Below are 17,008 nucleotides of genomic sequence, written 5' to 3'. Positions count from 1 at the left end.
GGCTCCCGTCCGGCTCCAGGGGCCCGGGGTTGGCCCCGCCCCTCCGGCCCCGCCCTGGCCCGGCTCCGCCCCACCTGCCGAAACCGCTCGCGGCTTTCCGGCGGTGTTCGGGGCCTCCCGGGACTCACCTGGGGCAGGTGCGCTGGGCTGGACCATAAGGAAAGTGGGGGTACCGGGGATTCCAGCTGCCGCGCAAGCCGCGCAACTGGACTCACGTCCGGATACAAAGTGATGGTTTGGAAATAGGGAGACCTGGGTTCGATTCCCGGAGAAGGCAATGGCACCCTACTCCAGTACTCTTGCCTGGAAGTACTCATCCCATGGATGGAGGAGCCTGGTAGGCTACAGTTCATGGGGTCGCTAAGAGTCGGACACGACTGAGCGACTTCCCTTTCACTTTTCACTTTCATGCATTGGAGAAGGAAATGGCAACCCGCTCCAGTGTTCTTGCCTGGAGAATCCCAGGGACGGGGGAGCCTGGTGGGCTGCCGTCTATGGGGTCACACAGAGTCGGACACGACTGAAGCGACTTAGCAGCAGCAGCAGCAAGGTTCGATTCCCGGCGAGGCCACAACACGACCTCAATAACACTTCTCCCTACCCCAAGAGATGGTCACACGGGACTCCTCGGCGTTTGGCATAGCCTCTGCCCAATATCGAAGTGTTGCATGATTGGACAAAGAAATGGGCAAGTCACTTCTCCTCCCTGAGCCTCAGTTTCCCCGTCTGTGAAATGAGGATACCGTCTTCAAAGAGCCAAGTGTGTGCTCCCTGCCCCCGCTTCTAGGACACAGCCTTGCACCTGTCCTCCCCTCCATCCACCTGTTCTTCAAGCTCGACTCACTCCTGGCTTGGACCACATGCTGCCCAGAGCCCCCTGCGCCTGGTGATTCATCACTCCCCAGAAACACCCAAACCTGGCCCCCAGCTAAGGAGCTCAGAGGGATGGGTGGGTCACATTCCTGCCAGACCATCCCGCAGGGAGGTGGGAGAAACCCAGAAGCAGGGCTCTGTAATTACACTCACTTCACCCTCCAGCCCTCTCTCCTCACCCAACCACAGGTAAGAAAATGTTAGGGAAGAAATCTGTGTGCCTCGAAGCTGGCCCCAGGGTCAGAGATCTGGGCCTGCCTACATCTTTGATGACTCAGCAAGCGCTAGCCTGAGCCATTCATTGTGTTGCAAACAAACCCTACACTTTCCCTCCTCCACACTTTTGTTCACAGGTTACCCTCCTGAAAATTCCTTTTTATCCTCCTCTCAGCCCTTCAAACTCTTGGTCCTATCCCGTGTCTTCTCAGTGAAGAGGGCAGCCACTGCCCTGAAACCATTACCTGGCCCCAGTAGGGATAACTAGCCTCCTGCATCTCTGTGTTTCTAAAACATGGGACTCCTTTATGGCCTCACAGATAACTAAAGTTACCACACAGCTAAGCTCATACCAAACTCTTCCACCTGCGTGCTGCGTGCTCAGTCATGTCTAACTCTTTGTGACCCTATGGACTGTAACCCACCAGCTGCTCTGTCCATGGGATTATCCCGGCAGGAATACTGGGGTGGGTTACCATTTCCTCCTCCAGGGGATGTTCCAGACCCAGGGATCAAACCTGTGTCTCCTGCGGCTCCTGCATCAGCAGGCAGAATCTTTACCACTGAGCCACTTGGAAGCCCCAAACTCTCCCACCTATGTGGTCCCATTCAAACCCTACAGTAACCCTGAGAAGTAGATTAACTCCCACTTCATCCCATTTTACAGATGAGGAAACAGGTTCAAAGAAGTAAAGTGACGTGCTAGATGTAAACTGAGCACTTAATACAAATCAGCTATGACTACTGTGGTTGCTACTATTGCTGCTTAAAGCCACACAGCTCAGAAGGGCAGCACTAGAAGACCACCCAATCTGGCCCAAGTCTCAGAACCCAAGGCCTGTCTCCGACATCCTATTGCCTCTGGGTGAAAGCAGACAATACCCATTGTGCCTATTTTTCTGTCCAATCATGTCTTCAGCCCTAGTCTGAGACCCTTAAGCGACGTTGAGCCACCCAAGGACTATTTGATTCACCTCTGGTGGGTCCCTCCCCTGACCTGGGCACAGCACAGGGCTTGGCACAGTAAGGCAGTGAAAGTGCCCCAAATGAATGAACTCCTGAATGTTTCCCAAAAGCCCAGTGTCCTCATTCTGCCACTCAGCAGTCTGAAGTGAATCCTTCTCATGGCCACCCTCCCCAGAGTCATCTCCTTTTGACATTTCTGCCCCAAGCATCAAATTTTCCATCCCTCAACCTCTCCCTTTCCAAGACCTGGTCTAGTAGAAAATGGCTAGTGGTCCAGTGGCTAAGATTCCACGCTCCCAATGCAGGGGGCACCGGTTTGATCCCTGGTTGGGGAACTAGATCCTGCAAGCTGCAGCTAAAAATCCTGCATGCCACAATGAAAAGATCCCACGTGCCGCAACTAAGACTGCTGCTGCTGCTGCTGCTAAGTCGCTTCAGTCGTATCTGACTCTGTTCGACCCCATAGATGGCAGCCCACCAAGCTCCCCGTCCCTGGGATTCTCTAGGCAAGAACACTGGAGTGGGTTGCCATTTCCTTCTCCAGTGCATGAAAGTGAAAAGTGAAAGTGAAGTCCCTAAGTCGTATCCGACTCCTAGCGACCCCATGGACTGTAGCCTACCAGGCCCCTCCATCGATGGGATTTTCCAGGCAAGAGTACTGGAGTGGGTTGCCATTGCCTTCTCCGGCAACTAAGACTCAGCACAGCCAAATAAATAAATAAAAATATTCTCTAAAAAAAGAAAAAGAAGGGCTTCCCTGGTGGCTCAGTGCTAGAGTCCGCCTGCCAATGCAGGAGACACTGATTCAATCCCTGATCCGAGAAGATCCCACAGACCTCAGAGCAACAAAGCCCGGGGGCCATAACTATTGAGTCTGTGCTCTAGAGCCCGGGAACTGCAACAAGAGAAGCTGCCTTGCAGAGAATCCTGCTCACTGCCACAAAGAGTAGCCCCGGCTGGCTGCAACTAGAGAAAAGCTAGTGCAGCACCAAAGACCCAGCACAGCCAAAAATAAATAAATATAAAAGAAATCGCCCAAGACCTCAACAAGCAACACCTGACACCCTGGTTCTGTCACCGCCTCTCATACCCTCTGCCGTCATGGAGGTCACTTCTCCTCTGAATTGGGCGTGATTATCCTGCTTAACCTCACAGAACAGTTGTGAGTGTCTGGAAAGCATTTTAAGAAATAGGCAGTCATCTGAAAAGAGGGAGGGATTAATATGCTTGCAAGTGTAGAGAGACAGCCCCTTCTGACTTTTTTAGATTGAAGCTTTCCAGAACAGGAAAAACAGAGGTCGTGCCCTCACCCTGCCCAAACTGGGCTCTCACATCCCTGCGTTGCCCCGGACAGAGGGGCAGACCCCTCCCCACCCCATGCAATAAACTCACTGTGTTGCCTGGTCCTGGTGCCTCCTCCTCTTTCAGCCTCATCCTTCTCATCTGTAAAATGGAGATAATTGTTTCTGCTGCAGTTATCTCAGGGGACCAGTGAGGAGGTGGATAAAGAGGCTTCATTCCTCGGTATCCTGACCAACCCACCCACCTTTCTCCCAGTCTTAAATCTCTTACAAGGGACCAGAATCACTCTGTCCTTCACACCTCCAAGGGCAAGATTGGAGTCAGCAGCTGTGTGATTCTGGCAAATCACTCATTCTCTTGGAGCCTCACTGGAGGGTTGGGATTCTGGATCACCACAGCTCTTCCAACCATATAATGCCATGTAAACTATGTCCATTGAGAGAAAACTGCAGTGATCATTTGGTCCATCCCCCTGTGCCCATCACCCAGCTGAGACAGATGCTAAACTCTCCAGATCCCAAGGAAGCAGGCTCTGGCTTCTTGGGCCACTCACCCCAAGAGTTCTCTTATCTGATCTCATTGGGGCTCAGTTTTCAAATGTGCAATATGGGAATAATCCCCTGATCAAGCCCCTGGTGCCCCCTAGTATCTCCCAACCATCCTTGCCCGTCTCTCTCACCATCCTCCCGTCCATGGGGACTCAGATGCACTCTGGCTTTGAGCCTCCTGTCCCCTTGCCTTCGCTCTCTGCACTGGCCTCCACTTCCTGCTTCTGACCCATTTACAGAGCAGGACTGAAGCTATCCCTTATGAATATTCACGTAGGTAATGAGGGCTTGGGATTGGGAGAGCATCTGGGGAGAGGCATTAATGAGACACCATCCACCTACTGTCCCCACACACAGCCCCCTGTCAAAGCTGCCCTCCCTCCCAAAGGGTGCTCGGGAGTTTGAGGCAAAGGTTGAAGTAACCACAATAATAATATCCACAGCAACCATTTTCAAGTGCTTACAACATACCAGGCACCCTACTAAGAGCATCTCCTGTAAGACGCTTTTCAGATGGGAACTATTTTCCCATTTAACAGATAAGGAAATCGATGCTCCAAGAAGTAACACTCACATAAGTCATATGTGAAACCTGCACAGTGATTACGTGCAGAGCAAGGATGGAACCCAGGTTTTGTCAGACTCTAGAACTGGTACTGTTAACTCGTGCCCCCCGTATGCACGGGGCCACACCTGGACCTCCCATCCCAGCAAATGTGCTCACGGTGGTCTTCAGTGACCAAGGCTTTAGGAAAGGGCTCAGGTGCTGGAAGTGACTCCATCTGGATAATGGGAAGACACGCAGACAGGCGTGAGACTGTGTGATTCACACACACACACACGGTGCACTGTGAGTCTAGAGTGCGTTGATACAGGTAGAGTGTGTTGTATGTGCCTGGCAGTGAGTGTGTGTGACACAGATGCCCCTGAGGTTGCCCAGAGACGCACTGTTCTGCCACTGTTCCTTTTCCAGTTGACCAGGGGGCCTGCTGGGTGCCAGGTCAGGGCATGTGGTGTGAAAAGGTCAACACCATCCGTGCCCTCCTGGAGCGACAGTGTGGTGGCTTTGTACCCAAATGTGGCAATACCGCAGAAGGAGCCTTTGTGGGAGGTCTTCTTCGTTTGGGAGGTCTTTTTTGTGGGATGTGGCTGGAAGGTAAGGGACAAGACTGTGGGGAGAGCAGAAAAGTGGGACATGCAGGAGCTACTGGGAACCCCCTGACACTTGCCAGAGGCAAGGGACTCTCCGAGGGTTGCAGGTCTGGAAGGTCTCTGGATGCTTCCCTCACAGATGTCAAAAGTCCGCCACAAATGCACATGGAGGCAGTGTGTGTGTGTGCGTGTGTGCGTGTGTGCACGTGCGTGCACAGGTGATTATGTGTGATATTTGTATATGCGAGTTCATGTCAATAAGGAGAGGACATGCTTGAATTAGAGAACATGGGAGAATCGTGTGTGGTGTGTGTATATGGGTTTTGCACGTAGGGGTGTGTGTGTGAGTATGTGTGAGTATGTGGACAGCAAGAGTGTGGTACTGTCAGGGAAAAGGAGGAGGGAAAAGAGCATCATTCGACCCAGGCCTCATATTCATGAGCCTCAAAAATACATCAAAAGACAGATGGATGGGTGGAGGGGTAGAGAGATGATGGATAGATGGATGGGTGGATTCAGATGGACTGACGGGTGAATGGAAAGAGAGATAGATATGTGATAAAGCAAAGACTGCAAAATGTTCATTGTAGATTTCAGAAGGTGAGGATGTTAGTGTTCACTGTACGATTGTTTCAATCTTTCTAGATGCTTGAAATTTTTCATAATAGAATGTTAGAAAACAATGTACACACCAAGAAGACTGGATGTCGAGCTCCAGGGTCTCCTGGATAAGATGGAAAGAAGAGGACTCTCATCGTATTATTTAAAACTGTATCCCATCGCCAGACCACACAGCACTGTGAACTCATCTTTTATAATTCTGCAATTATCTTATGAATGTCTCAGTTGCATTGGATTTGTGAGTGTGTGTGCATGTTAAAGATATTAATTTATTAAGTAAAAATGTGTGTAGCACACCACAACTGTGGCCAACCTGTTTCAGCATATCTTCATTTTTAACTAACAAAGAGCCCCAAAAGTCAGGACTGGTTCGGGCCTCTCTTAGCCTGTGAGAGTCCCTGCTGTGCGGCGTGTGCATGTGGGCTTATGTGTGCATGTGCATACAAGCACATGTAAGGGTGTGAGTGCACGTGGGCAGGTGAGGCTAACGCCCACAGGAGCACCCACCCAGGAGCTCAGCCTCCTCGAAACCCCCATGAAGCCAACACTGTTCCAGGAGAAGGGAAGGGGAACCACCAGCCCCAGGGCAGCCTTGGGGACCGAGAACTCTGTCATCTAAGGCTTGGAAACGCTCAGGCCAAGCGGCGTCCCCTGGCCAGTAGTGGAAGTGTGGGCGGCAGAAGCTGAGGCATTTCCCCAGGAGAGAGGGGCAAGGCTGGGTGTCCTTCAGCCCCAGGGCACCTCCCTTCCTCCCCACACTCTTGTTGCCTCCTGTCTAACCGCTCTTCCTCCTTTGCCCAGTGCCTGTAGGCTCAAATGGTCAGCAACTCCCATTGTACAGAAGGGGAAACTGAGGCCTGGAGGGAGCAGAGTTGCCCAGGCCACATAGCAAGATAGCAGCAGAGTCAGAACTGAGCTCCAGCCTGTGTTCTGTTCTCTGCGCCACTGCCGGTCACCTTCGAGTGTCCCACCTTCCGTAGGGGGAGGGGGGAGGGGCAGTCACTGTAGGTGAGGGTCCAGGCCCAGCAGACTGAGCATGGAAGGCCCTAGAATGCCCCTCTGCCTGTGTGGATCACATACAAGATCCAGGAGGCCACGTGGGTACCAGAGACAGCCTGGCTGGGAGGCTGGACCTGCGTTCTAATCCCAGGTCTGCCATAGACCCTGTCGAAATGGCCTTGGACAGCTCCCTGCCCCTCCCAGGGCCTCAGTTTCTCCATCTGTAAATGGATCTAGGTGAACTACAGCAGTGGCTTTCACTTGTTTGGAAGCAGAACCTCAAGCAGCAATGAGAGTTGTTGCCCCAATCAATATGCAGGGATGGCAAATAGGTACCCAGCCAATGGACCCCTTCATTTCCCTTCCACCAAGGAGCTAAAGGAAGTCCCACCCAATCGCAGAATCAGGGGTTAAGAGATCAGGCTCCAGCATAGAACAAGGCTGGACCACTTACCAGCTGTGCTTGGCTCTCCAAGCTTCAGCTTGCTCCTCTGTAAAAAGGGGTTAACAGTATCAACCTCCTAGGGCTGTGTGAGGTTAAATGAAATAAGTCATGGCCAGTGCTTGACATGTGATGAACAGATTAAAACTTCAGGCAGGGACTTCAGATGCATGGGTGGAGGGGTAGAGAGATGAAGAATCTGCCTCCCAAGGCAGGGGATGTGGGTTCAATCCCTGGTTGGGGAACCAAGATCCCACATGCCATGGGGCAACTAAGCCCACACGTTCTAAATCCTGCACGCCACAACTAAAGAAGCCCCTGCATGTCACAACAAAGAGCCTGTGCGCTGCAGTGAAGACCTACTGCAGCCAAAATCACACACACACACACACACACACAACTTCAGGCAATAGCAGCTCTTACTACTAGTCACACCAGATGAGAACCATTCATAAGCCAGCTGGCTTCACCGTGACTTGTATCTGTTGTTCTGGCCCCAAAGCCAGCGCATTCTGGCAGCTGCTACCCTAGATTCCTCAGCCTGCCTGTCTCTGCAGCTGCTCCGGAACAGCTGGGCATGCAGAAGCTGCTTTGAGGCCAGGCCTGGCCCTGGGGAGGGGAAGCAGAGGGTGCCCTGTAATCAGGACAGGCCATGGCGCAGGGTCTGGTTCATCCGGACGACCAAGCCTCTGGTAGGCCATCATTAGCTCCCCTGCGTTGCCCCAGGCCCTGACCCAGCTCCTGAAACCCCAGAGAGAAGGCAACAGGTATTTAGTCAAAGCCTTTCATTCTCAGGGCCACCCCCCAGCTGCCTAGTGACACAGGCAAGAGGGAAAGTCTGCCTGAAGCCAGGGGCCTCACCCACAGGCAGCCATCAGCTCCGGCAAGGACAGGCGCTTGGAACTGGGAATCCTGCGATGTTGGAGCTGAAGGAAACTCAGAATCACCTAACGTGTAGAAATACATACAGTGGAATATTATTCAGTCTCTGAAAGGAAGGAAATTCTGACACATGCTGCAACATGGATGAACCTCGAGGACATCGTGCTAAATGAAATAGACGCAGGGGACAAATGGTATACGGTTCCACTTACATGAGGTCCCTAGAGTAGTCGAAGTCAGAAAGACATAGAATGAGAGCTTCCAGGGGCTGGGGAGAGAGTGCAGCAAAGAGTTATTTAAAACAAACAAAAAAACACTTCTGGGGTCTGCCCTTATTTAACAAGTGGGGGAACCAAGGCTGAGATGTGGAAGGAGCTTACACACGTGCACTCAGTGGGTGAGTGTTGAGAGACGCCCCCTGACTTTCTGCTCCTTCCCAGGCAAGCCCCACTCTCACCCCCACCCCACCCCCAGCCGCCCGTTCTACCTCCTAAACCTGACTCCAGCTTCCAGCTGGCTCTTTGGCACCCCTTCCAGTGCAATTTCTTCCATTTTTAAAAAAAAAAAAACTTTCCTCCTTCACTCCAGGCTTTTTCCTCCCAGTTATAAAATATCCCTGTCCCATAGCAAAGAGGGACCTCATCTGTTTGTTTCACCCCAGGATCCCATCTCCCAGATTTGTGTCAGGCAGGGCACGACCCAGGCTGAATACATGAATTTCAGAAAATTTGGAAAATACAGGAATACTTGAAAAAAATAAATCACCTGTGGTCTCCCACCTTCAACATGCTTTAATGTATCTTATTCTTTCTTTAAATTTATCTTATTGAAATATAGTTGATTTACAGTTAATTTCTGCTGCACAGCAAAGTGATCCAGTTATACATATATATATATATATACACATTCTTTTTCACGTTCTTTTCCATTATGGTTTATCACAGGATACTGAATATAGTTCCCAATACTCTACAGGCTTCCCAGGTGGAGCTAGTGGTAGAGAACCTGCCTGTCAATTCATGAGACTTAAGAGATATGAGTTCGCTCCCTGGGTGGGGAAGATCTCCTGGAGGAGGGTATGGCAACCCACTCCAGTACTCTTGGCTGGAGAATCCCACGGACAGAGGAGCTGTTCTATACAGTAGGATCTTGTTTCTTACCCACTCTGTATATACTAGGCTGCATCTGCTAATCCCGAGCTCCCGATGCCTTCCTCTCCCATCCCCTTCCTCCTTGGCAACGAGTCCACTCTGCGCGTCTGCGAGTCTATTTCTGTTTCACAGGTAAGTTCGGTTCTGTCATATTTTAGAGTCCACAGATGAGTGATATCATATGATATTTGTCTTTCTCTTTCTGACTGACTTTGCTTAGTATGATACCCTCTAGCTGAATCCATGTTGCTGCAGATGGCATCATTTCATCCTTTTCATGGCTGAGTAGTATTCTATTGTATATGTGCACCACCTCTTCTTTATCCATTCATCTGTGGATGGGCATTGAGGTTGTTTCCCTGTCTTGGCTATTGTGAATAGTGCCGCATTGAACACAAGGGTGCAAGTGTCTGTTTGAAGGTAATATATCTTATTCTAAGCGCTAATAACACTTAAACACAATTTTAAAAAAAGGTCAGCACTCACGACATGAATACTTTTGTGTCCTGACTTTTTCATGTACCATTTCACCATGAGCATTTTCCTGGTCATTAAGATGTTTTCTTGGGGAGGGACCACGTGGGGTCTGGCGGAGCTGAATTTCTGGCAGTCCTCCAGTTGGGGGCTAGGTTGGAAATATGGAGTTGCTGAAGGAAACTTTACCCAGCCTTGTGCCCCTGGCGGCCTGGGACTGGAATCTTCCCCTTAATGTGTCCACCTGTATGGAGCATCCATTGGAGGCTGTGAGGTACTGGTCAGATCAGGTGTTCCTGCTCCAGTTTGCAGCTTGAGTTTCCAGCTTGAGCAGCCAGCTGCTGGGCTGGCTCCCTCTGGCCATTTATGGACCTTTGTGCTGCCCCCAAGGAAGGTTTCTACTCCACTGGAATCCAGACAGAGGCCAGAGAGGCTGACCTCACTTGATACCATCAGAGCCAGAGGTATCCTAGTGGCTTCCAGCACAGGTGCTGTTGACCTGTGGGCACTGGCTGAAAATGAGACACTCGTTGGCAGCAAGTTCTACAAGTATGAGCAGATCACGTTGTGTCTACAGGGTCCCGGGCTGTGTCACAAAAGCTGTCAGAGGAAACAAAGACTTCTGCATCAAGATCCAGGACCTTGCTCAGCAGATGGTTCTGAATCCAGACCGAGCTCACTCTGGACGGGTCACCTGTATTGCTGCCTCTCCCCACAAGGACTCCATGTTTCTTTTCTTTTAACTATTTTTCATTTATTGGTAACTCACATCATTCTGAATAGCATTTGAAGCCTTGCTTCAAGCAGTGTTAGAAGCCAACCCAGTAATAGTTGAGATTTATGATGTGCTCACTGTGGTTTAATTTTGGCCAAAGGTCAGTTTTGAGCTATTACAAAAAGAAAGCTCAAAGTAGTCATGATACTTGGTAACTTTTGTATTTCCCGTTAATCTAGTGAGGGAGTCCGTGTTCACGCAGTGAGGACAGCAGACTTTCACTGTGGGATCCCCCGTCCCAAGCCAGCATCACAGATGGGCTGCGGTGCCTCTGCCTACCTTCCTACCTCCCTGGCTTGGCATCCTCAGCAGTCTTTGTCTCTGGTGATGAGAAGCGACTGTTTGCCTTGTGGACACCAAGAGTGCAAGCCGTGTCCCCAACACAGCTGCACACTCCCAGGGCGTCACTGGGCTAGTGTTCTCCCCACACAGGGCCCCCTTCCTGGCCTCTGTCAGTGAAGCCTGCTCACCCAGGCCTTTCCAAGGTGTTTAGAAGCTGAGCCCACAGAGACTTTGTGAGCGATGCTACTTGGTTCCTGCTCAGTCACTCCCTTCTTACTGCAGGGGGCTGGGACCACCAGGTCACCCACCATATCCTGCCCACAGAGCCTCTCCTAAGAGTGTTGCCAGGTAGACTGGATTTTAGACAGAAAGCAAATCCCCTATGAGTATCCACTCCCTTTGCCCCTATCCTCTCAGCTTGTGAGACAACACAAGAGCCTCATATAGGTTGTGGGTTTTGTGTTTGTTTTATGATTTATTTGTTCCTGGCTGTGCTGGGCCTTCATTGCTGTGTGCAGGCCTTCTCCAGGTGCTGTGAGCTGCGCACCAGTTTCAGTGCACAGGCTTCTCATTGCAATGATTTCTTCTGCTTCAGAGCACAGGCTTTTGGCACACAGGCTCCAGCAGTTGTGGCACGTGGGCTCGTTGTTGAGGCTCCCAGGCTCTAGAGCACAGGCTCAGTAGTTGTGGTTCATGGGTTTAGTTACCCTGCCACATGTGGGATCTTCCTGGACCAGGGATTGAACCTGTGTCCCCTGCACTGGCAGGCGGATTCTTTACCACTGAGCCACCAGGGAAGTCCTATACAGTACATTCACATGCCAGATCTGTGCAGTTAATAGGCATCATCTCTCAGACTGGGGGAGGGCTGGATTCTGGGGTCCTGTAGTCCTGGAAGAAAAACATCCTTGAACATGGATATGTATGTGTATGGGTATACACATAGGTTTTTTTTTTTTCCAGGGGGAATAAAAAGTCCATTCCACATCTCTCCCAGGCCCAATTCCCACCCCCCAAAGTCAGCAAAAGGTGTTTTGTTTTGTTTTTTTTAAATAAAAAAGATTTTTTTTTTAAGCCAGACTTTTTTTGCTTGTTTGTTCTGGCCACACTGCACAGCATGTGGGATCTCAGCTCCCTGCCCAGGAATTGAACCCATGCACCTTGTGTTGGAAGCACAGAATCTCAACCACCAGAGCACCAGGGAAGTCTCAACAGACGGTTTCTTTGCTTCACATGTAGCTATGCATGAGGAACTGGCCATGTCTGGATGGGGTATGAGATGTGGGCACCCCTGGGTTCTTGGAAGCAGCTCATAGACTACTCATAGAGATAGGAGCAACTTTATAAATATTTTTTTTTTTATAGAGTCAAATTCAGCTCTATCATGGGCAGCGCTCACATTCAGCCCAGCTCACCTTGTAGAAGAGCCAGGACGCTCACCACAGTTGTGCTCATCTCCCTGCTATGAAACTGAGCCAGAAGCCTAGTTTCTGGCTGAATAAGAAGTTTGGCTGGCACCTGTGTAATGCCACACCCCTTACTCCCATGGAGCTGTGTATACCCTCAAAAGAGATGAGTGTATTTCTGCCACAAGATGCCATTGAGAAAAGTTTCAGGATGGAGAGCTTAAGGGCATTTCAGTTAAAAATGACACAGACGTGCTCAGGAATGTCGGCCGCTGCCTGGGCCCTGACACGCTTTCCCCTGGGCCCCTGCCTCTGGATACAGGAAGCCTGGATGCTATTTGGGGGGACTCTCAAGATTTTAAATGCAGCATCAGAGAGAATCCGAAGTTCTGGTCAGTGAAATAAAAAGTTGATTCATTGTTGTTGTTTTTTCAAAGAAAGGATGTTTTCTTAACAACACTGAGAGTGGCTCTGTCAGTGGGTGTCCTTCACTCAGAAGCCGCCTCCTCAGCAAGGCTCCTAGGACCACTCAGCTTAAAGTGGCCCTTTACTCAATCACCTTATTTTCTTCATGACGTGTCTTACTATCTGAAATTATCTTATTCCCTTATCTGCTCACTAGTGTCCTTTTAAAATGCATTTAATGTATCTATCTATCTATTTGGTTGCACCTGGTCGTAGTTGCAGCATATGGGACCTAGTTCCCTGACCAGGGATCAAACCCAGGCCCCCTGCATTGGGAGCTTGGAGTCTTAGCCACTGGACCACCAGGGAAGTCCCCTTCACTTGTGTCTTATTTGTCTGCTTATAAAACTAGCCATGAGGCAGTTGAAGCCCTAGGACAAGAGGAACGAATGGACCACTGGCACCTAGCATACAGCTCCCCTTACCAAACATTCATGGGCTGTGTGCCAGGCAGAGTCCTGGTTCCTCAGACCACAGCAGTGAATGAAAAGACAAAAACCTTTACACGTCACTGGGGAATGAATGAATGAAAGGATGAACGAACTGGATGAATGGATGGATTTACCTCCTGTTGTTAGACGTTTAGGTCAGTGCACCTTAAACTTTCCCCTGATTTACCTCTCAGGAAATGTCTTTAAATTCTCGCATTTGATCATTCAAATAAATGTAAAGTTTGTATTCTACGCAGAGTGACCAACTTGTCCTGTTTTGCTTGGGACTTTTCTGGTTTTCCCACTGAAAGTCTCTTGTCCCAGGAAAATATTTAGTTCTGAGCAAACTGGGACAGCTGGTCACCCTAATTCTTCACCCTATTATATTCATGATTAAAAAACAAAACAACCAGCTTTATTGAGATATATTCCACGTACCGTAAAATCCACTCGTTTTAAAGTGACAGATCAGCGGGTTTTAGTACAATCACCACCACTATCTAACCCCAGAACATTTTTAGCACCCCAAAAAGAAATCTTGTACCCAAGAGTCCTTCCATTTCTCTGCTGCTTTTGGCCATTTGTGGACAACACCTCCTCCTGGATAACGCCCAGGCTCACCTGCCCACTGCATGGAATCACTGATGGATTCAGGGATGGAATCTGTGAATTCCGTCACAGTCTGATGGAATCACTAGTTCTTGGGGTCACCTTCCTGGGCACACAACCTCTGAAGAAGAACCCCCTGGTTTGGAAGGGCCCCTCAATTGGTTTAATGCTCTGCTGTCACCACTTTGAAATTCTGAATGATTTTTTTAACAAAGGGTCTCACATGTTTATTTTGCACGGGGACCTGTCCATTATGTAGTCTGTCTTTCTTGTTTACCTTCCGCCTCTCACACAGGTTAATATACTCCTTGACCTCAGACTCTGTCCTACCCTCTCCGTGCCCTAGTGCCTTTTGGAAGCTGAATGAATGACTACTCAAAATGCATGAATAAAATGAATGAATCACAGGAAGAAAGGAAGGAAGGGGGGAAGAAAAGGAGGAGAGAGAAAGAATGAAAAGAAGGAACGAACGAATGAAGAAAGAAAGAAATTCACCTATTATACCTTGAGGAATAAGGTAGGAGGAATTTTCAGTGTAAACAGAAGTCGAAAGAACATTCCAAGCAAGGGGACAGCGTGGGCAAAGGCAGCCATGGGTGAAAATTTCCAGAGGGCAGGAAGGACCAGGAGGCCCTGGGAAACGTGGTTGCACTGGTCTCAGCTGAACCCCAGGTTTCTGGGGGGAAGAGAGGGAGGCAATGGCTACTCTCTGAAAGAAGCTCTTTCCCTGACTGGGGGCAGGGAGAAAGCCCTGGAATCCAGAAGAGGGGTGCTAAATAGTGCCTCCAGAGGGGCCTCTCCTGTCATGGGTGGTTGGAGAGGTCAGGCCAGGAAGTCGAGGGGAGCCGGTGGGGACAGCGTGGCTCAAATCTAGGCCATCAAGGCTCAGTGATCTTAGTGACTCCAATTGAAACGCCTTTGCCACCACTGGGACAGACGTCAGGGCTTTGACTCAGGGCTCTGCACCTCCTGCCTGGTGCCCTAGCAGCAACAAGGCTTCTCAGGGCCCCAGGCCCCCCACTCCAGCCCACCCTTGGCAGCTAGATAGTTCTCAGGGTCCCAGGACTAGTGAGAGGTCAGAAGAAGCCTTGGCAGGGGAGTCCCAGCTGCCTGCAAGGACAGGAGATAATGACCTCTTGGAGTTTATGGGCATAGGACTTGGCCCTGCCAAGTTCAAGAGAAGAGGCCCAGATAGCTGCAACCCGCCTCCGCCCCACAGAGTTTAATATTGCTAATCTGGGTCCGTCTACTCCTCCCCTCCCCTCCTGACCTCCCAGCCACAGTGACTTTCTTTCCGGCCCTTGATGAGTCAAGTTCATTCTCGCCTCAGAGCCTTTGGACTTGCTGTTCTCTCTGCCTGGAGCGTTCATCCCCTAGATCCAGGCTTGCCTGCTTCTTATCATTAGTGGGGTCTTGTCTCAAACTCCACCTCCTCACTCTGGAACGTTGGAAGGGTCCACTCCAGCTGGACCCATGACCAGCCCTTCTCCACTCCATGACCTTGTTTAATTTTCAGACTGCCAGGCTCAGAATCCTCCCCACTATTATCTACTAGCTGGGGCAAGTTTCTGAACCTCTCTGCTTCTATTTCCTCACCTATAAAATGGGGATAATAGTAACACTTATGTCATTATGTTGTTGGGAGGAGTGAGATGGCACAGGCACACAGCAGGATTCCATAAATGGTAGCCCTTGTGACCATCACCGTCTGCCCGCCCCAACTCCCCCTGAGAGGAGAGCCTGTGTCTGGCTTGCTCATAGCTGCAACCCCAGGGCCCAGAACCGTGCTTTGTACAGAAAAGCCATTTCAGCAATAGGTTTTGATGTAACTGATCTCTTTGTTTCTCTCTTAATATTTTCCCTTTTCCTATTCTCCCCACTCCCCATGCAAGAGAGGCTGTTAAGCAGACTAAAGGCCTCCCAAGGCTAGAATGAGAGGAAGGATGGACAGAGTGATGAGAGCAGAGACATCGTGGGTGCTGAGAGGTCCCTGCAGGTGGCAGCCGGAGCCCAAAGGAGGACCTACCAGGACTCCCAGACCACAGTGTGACCCCAACTCAGCAGAATGATTCTGTGCCCTCCACAGAAGAAGTGGAGAGGGGTGTTGGCCCCCAAAAGCACCAAGGCGACCCATGCAGACTCATGGCTGGAAGACCCACGGGCCTACCCAAGCCTTAGCTCTATGTACATTCCTCTCCCTGACACCAACTCAGACACACCCCTGGGCTAACGAGAGAGAAAGTTCTACTTCTCACACCCTTGAGTCCTGGCCTGGCAACCATACCTGGCCCTCAGCTAGGAAGTTGCATCATTGGGGCTCACTGACCTCTCTGGGTCTGTCATCTGTAAGGGGGAGGCAGTTCCTCCCAGATGCTATTCAGTTTTCAGGCTTGATAAAAAGCCTGGAAAAACTTTATGTGCTATCTCATCTAAGCCTCTCAAAACCCCTGAGAGATCAGAACTACTATATTCTCTGCCTGACAGATAAGGAAACTAAGTCCCCAAAAGACTTGCAACAAAACAAACCTGGTCTGGGGTTGAGTGGCTGATCTGACCGGAATCCACTTCACCTAACCCCAGGCCCACCCTGGGTAAGCAGAGAGTGACAATGTTTTCTAAACCACACAGACCTGTGCTAGTGACAGGAGGCAGTGGGGCGGGGCGGAGGGAGGGGAGGGGCGCGGGCCATACAGAACAGGAAAGAAGCAGAGTGTGACTCAGCCCTGGCCAGTGTGTTGCAGGGAGTATGTGCAATGTCATGCCACTTGGGGGGTGTGGCGCAGCACAGCCTGGTCTGAGTGGTCAGCAAAAGGGCAGAGAAGACTCACCCCCTCCAGGCCCCAGTCAGCTGCCCAGGGAAGGCACCTGACTGGTCTCAGGAAGCCTGGATCAAGTGCCAGCTCTGCCTCTGGCGCTCAGAGTGACCTCTGCAAGTCTCTCTCCGCCCAGGGCCTCAGTTTTCCCACTGGGCCCAAATACACAAGAACCTTGGCTGGAGGCTCAGAGAGCTGACAGCTATTCTAGTTGGGCTCTCTATTGCCCCCTAGTGGACAAACTGATGCATGCTTCCATCAGTTCCTAGGTGAGAACCTGCAGAATCGCCCCTCCCCAGTCTTGATCCCTGACCTTGAGTAGGTAGAGGCGGCACCCACAAGTCTCACTGTCAAGCCTCAGAGGAAGGGAAAGGTCCAAAGGAGATCTGGATGGGGCAGGAGAATTCCCACGCCCTGGTTCTGCTCCTCAATCGCTGTGTGAGCTTGTACTCACCTTCCTTTCTCTAAGCCTGCTTCTCTAAGGACGAGAGTTACAGGAAGAAGCCTGATCTGGGAAGCATAAGGCTTGGTTTCCATCCTTCTAAGGAGCTGTGTGTGTGTGTGTGTGCTAAGTCGCTTCAGTCGTGTCTGACTCTTTGCG

At 50.6% G+C, this 17,008-nt stretch overlaps 1 long non-coding RNA gene across 1 annotated transcript in view; it reads right to left on the bottom strand.

Annotated features, from left to right (window-relative positions):
• Window positions 1-17,008, bottom strand: part of LOC104986357 — a 24,982-nt gene extending 7,974 nt beyond the window's left edge. Inside the window, exons 1-2 of the long non-coding RNA XR_825028.1 lie at window positions 16,121-17,008; window positions 3,448-3,498 (exon numbers count right to left, since the gene is read on the bottom strand). This is a non-coding gene — a long non-coding RNA (uncharacterized LOC104986357). The remainder of the gene's footprint in view (window positions 1-3,447; window positions 3,499-16,120) is intronic.

The sequence above is a fragment of the Bison bison genome, unplaced genomic scaffold (assembly GCF_000754665.1).
Source record: "Bison bison bison isolate TAMUID 2011002044 unplaced genomic scaffold, Bison_UMD1.0 scf7180017864068, whole genome shotgun sequence".
NCBI lineage: Eukaryota > Metazoa > Chordata > Mammalia > Artiodactyla > Bovidae > Bison > Bison bison.
The sequence above is the reverse complement of the archived record's forward strand: the minus strand, read 5'-3'. Positions and strand labels throughout refer to the sequence as shown.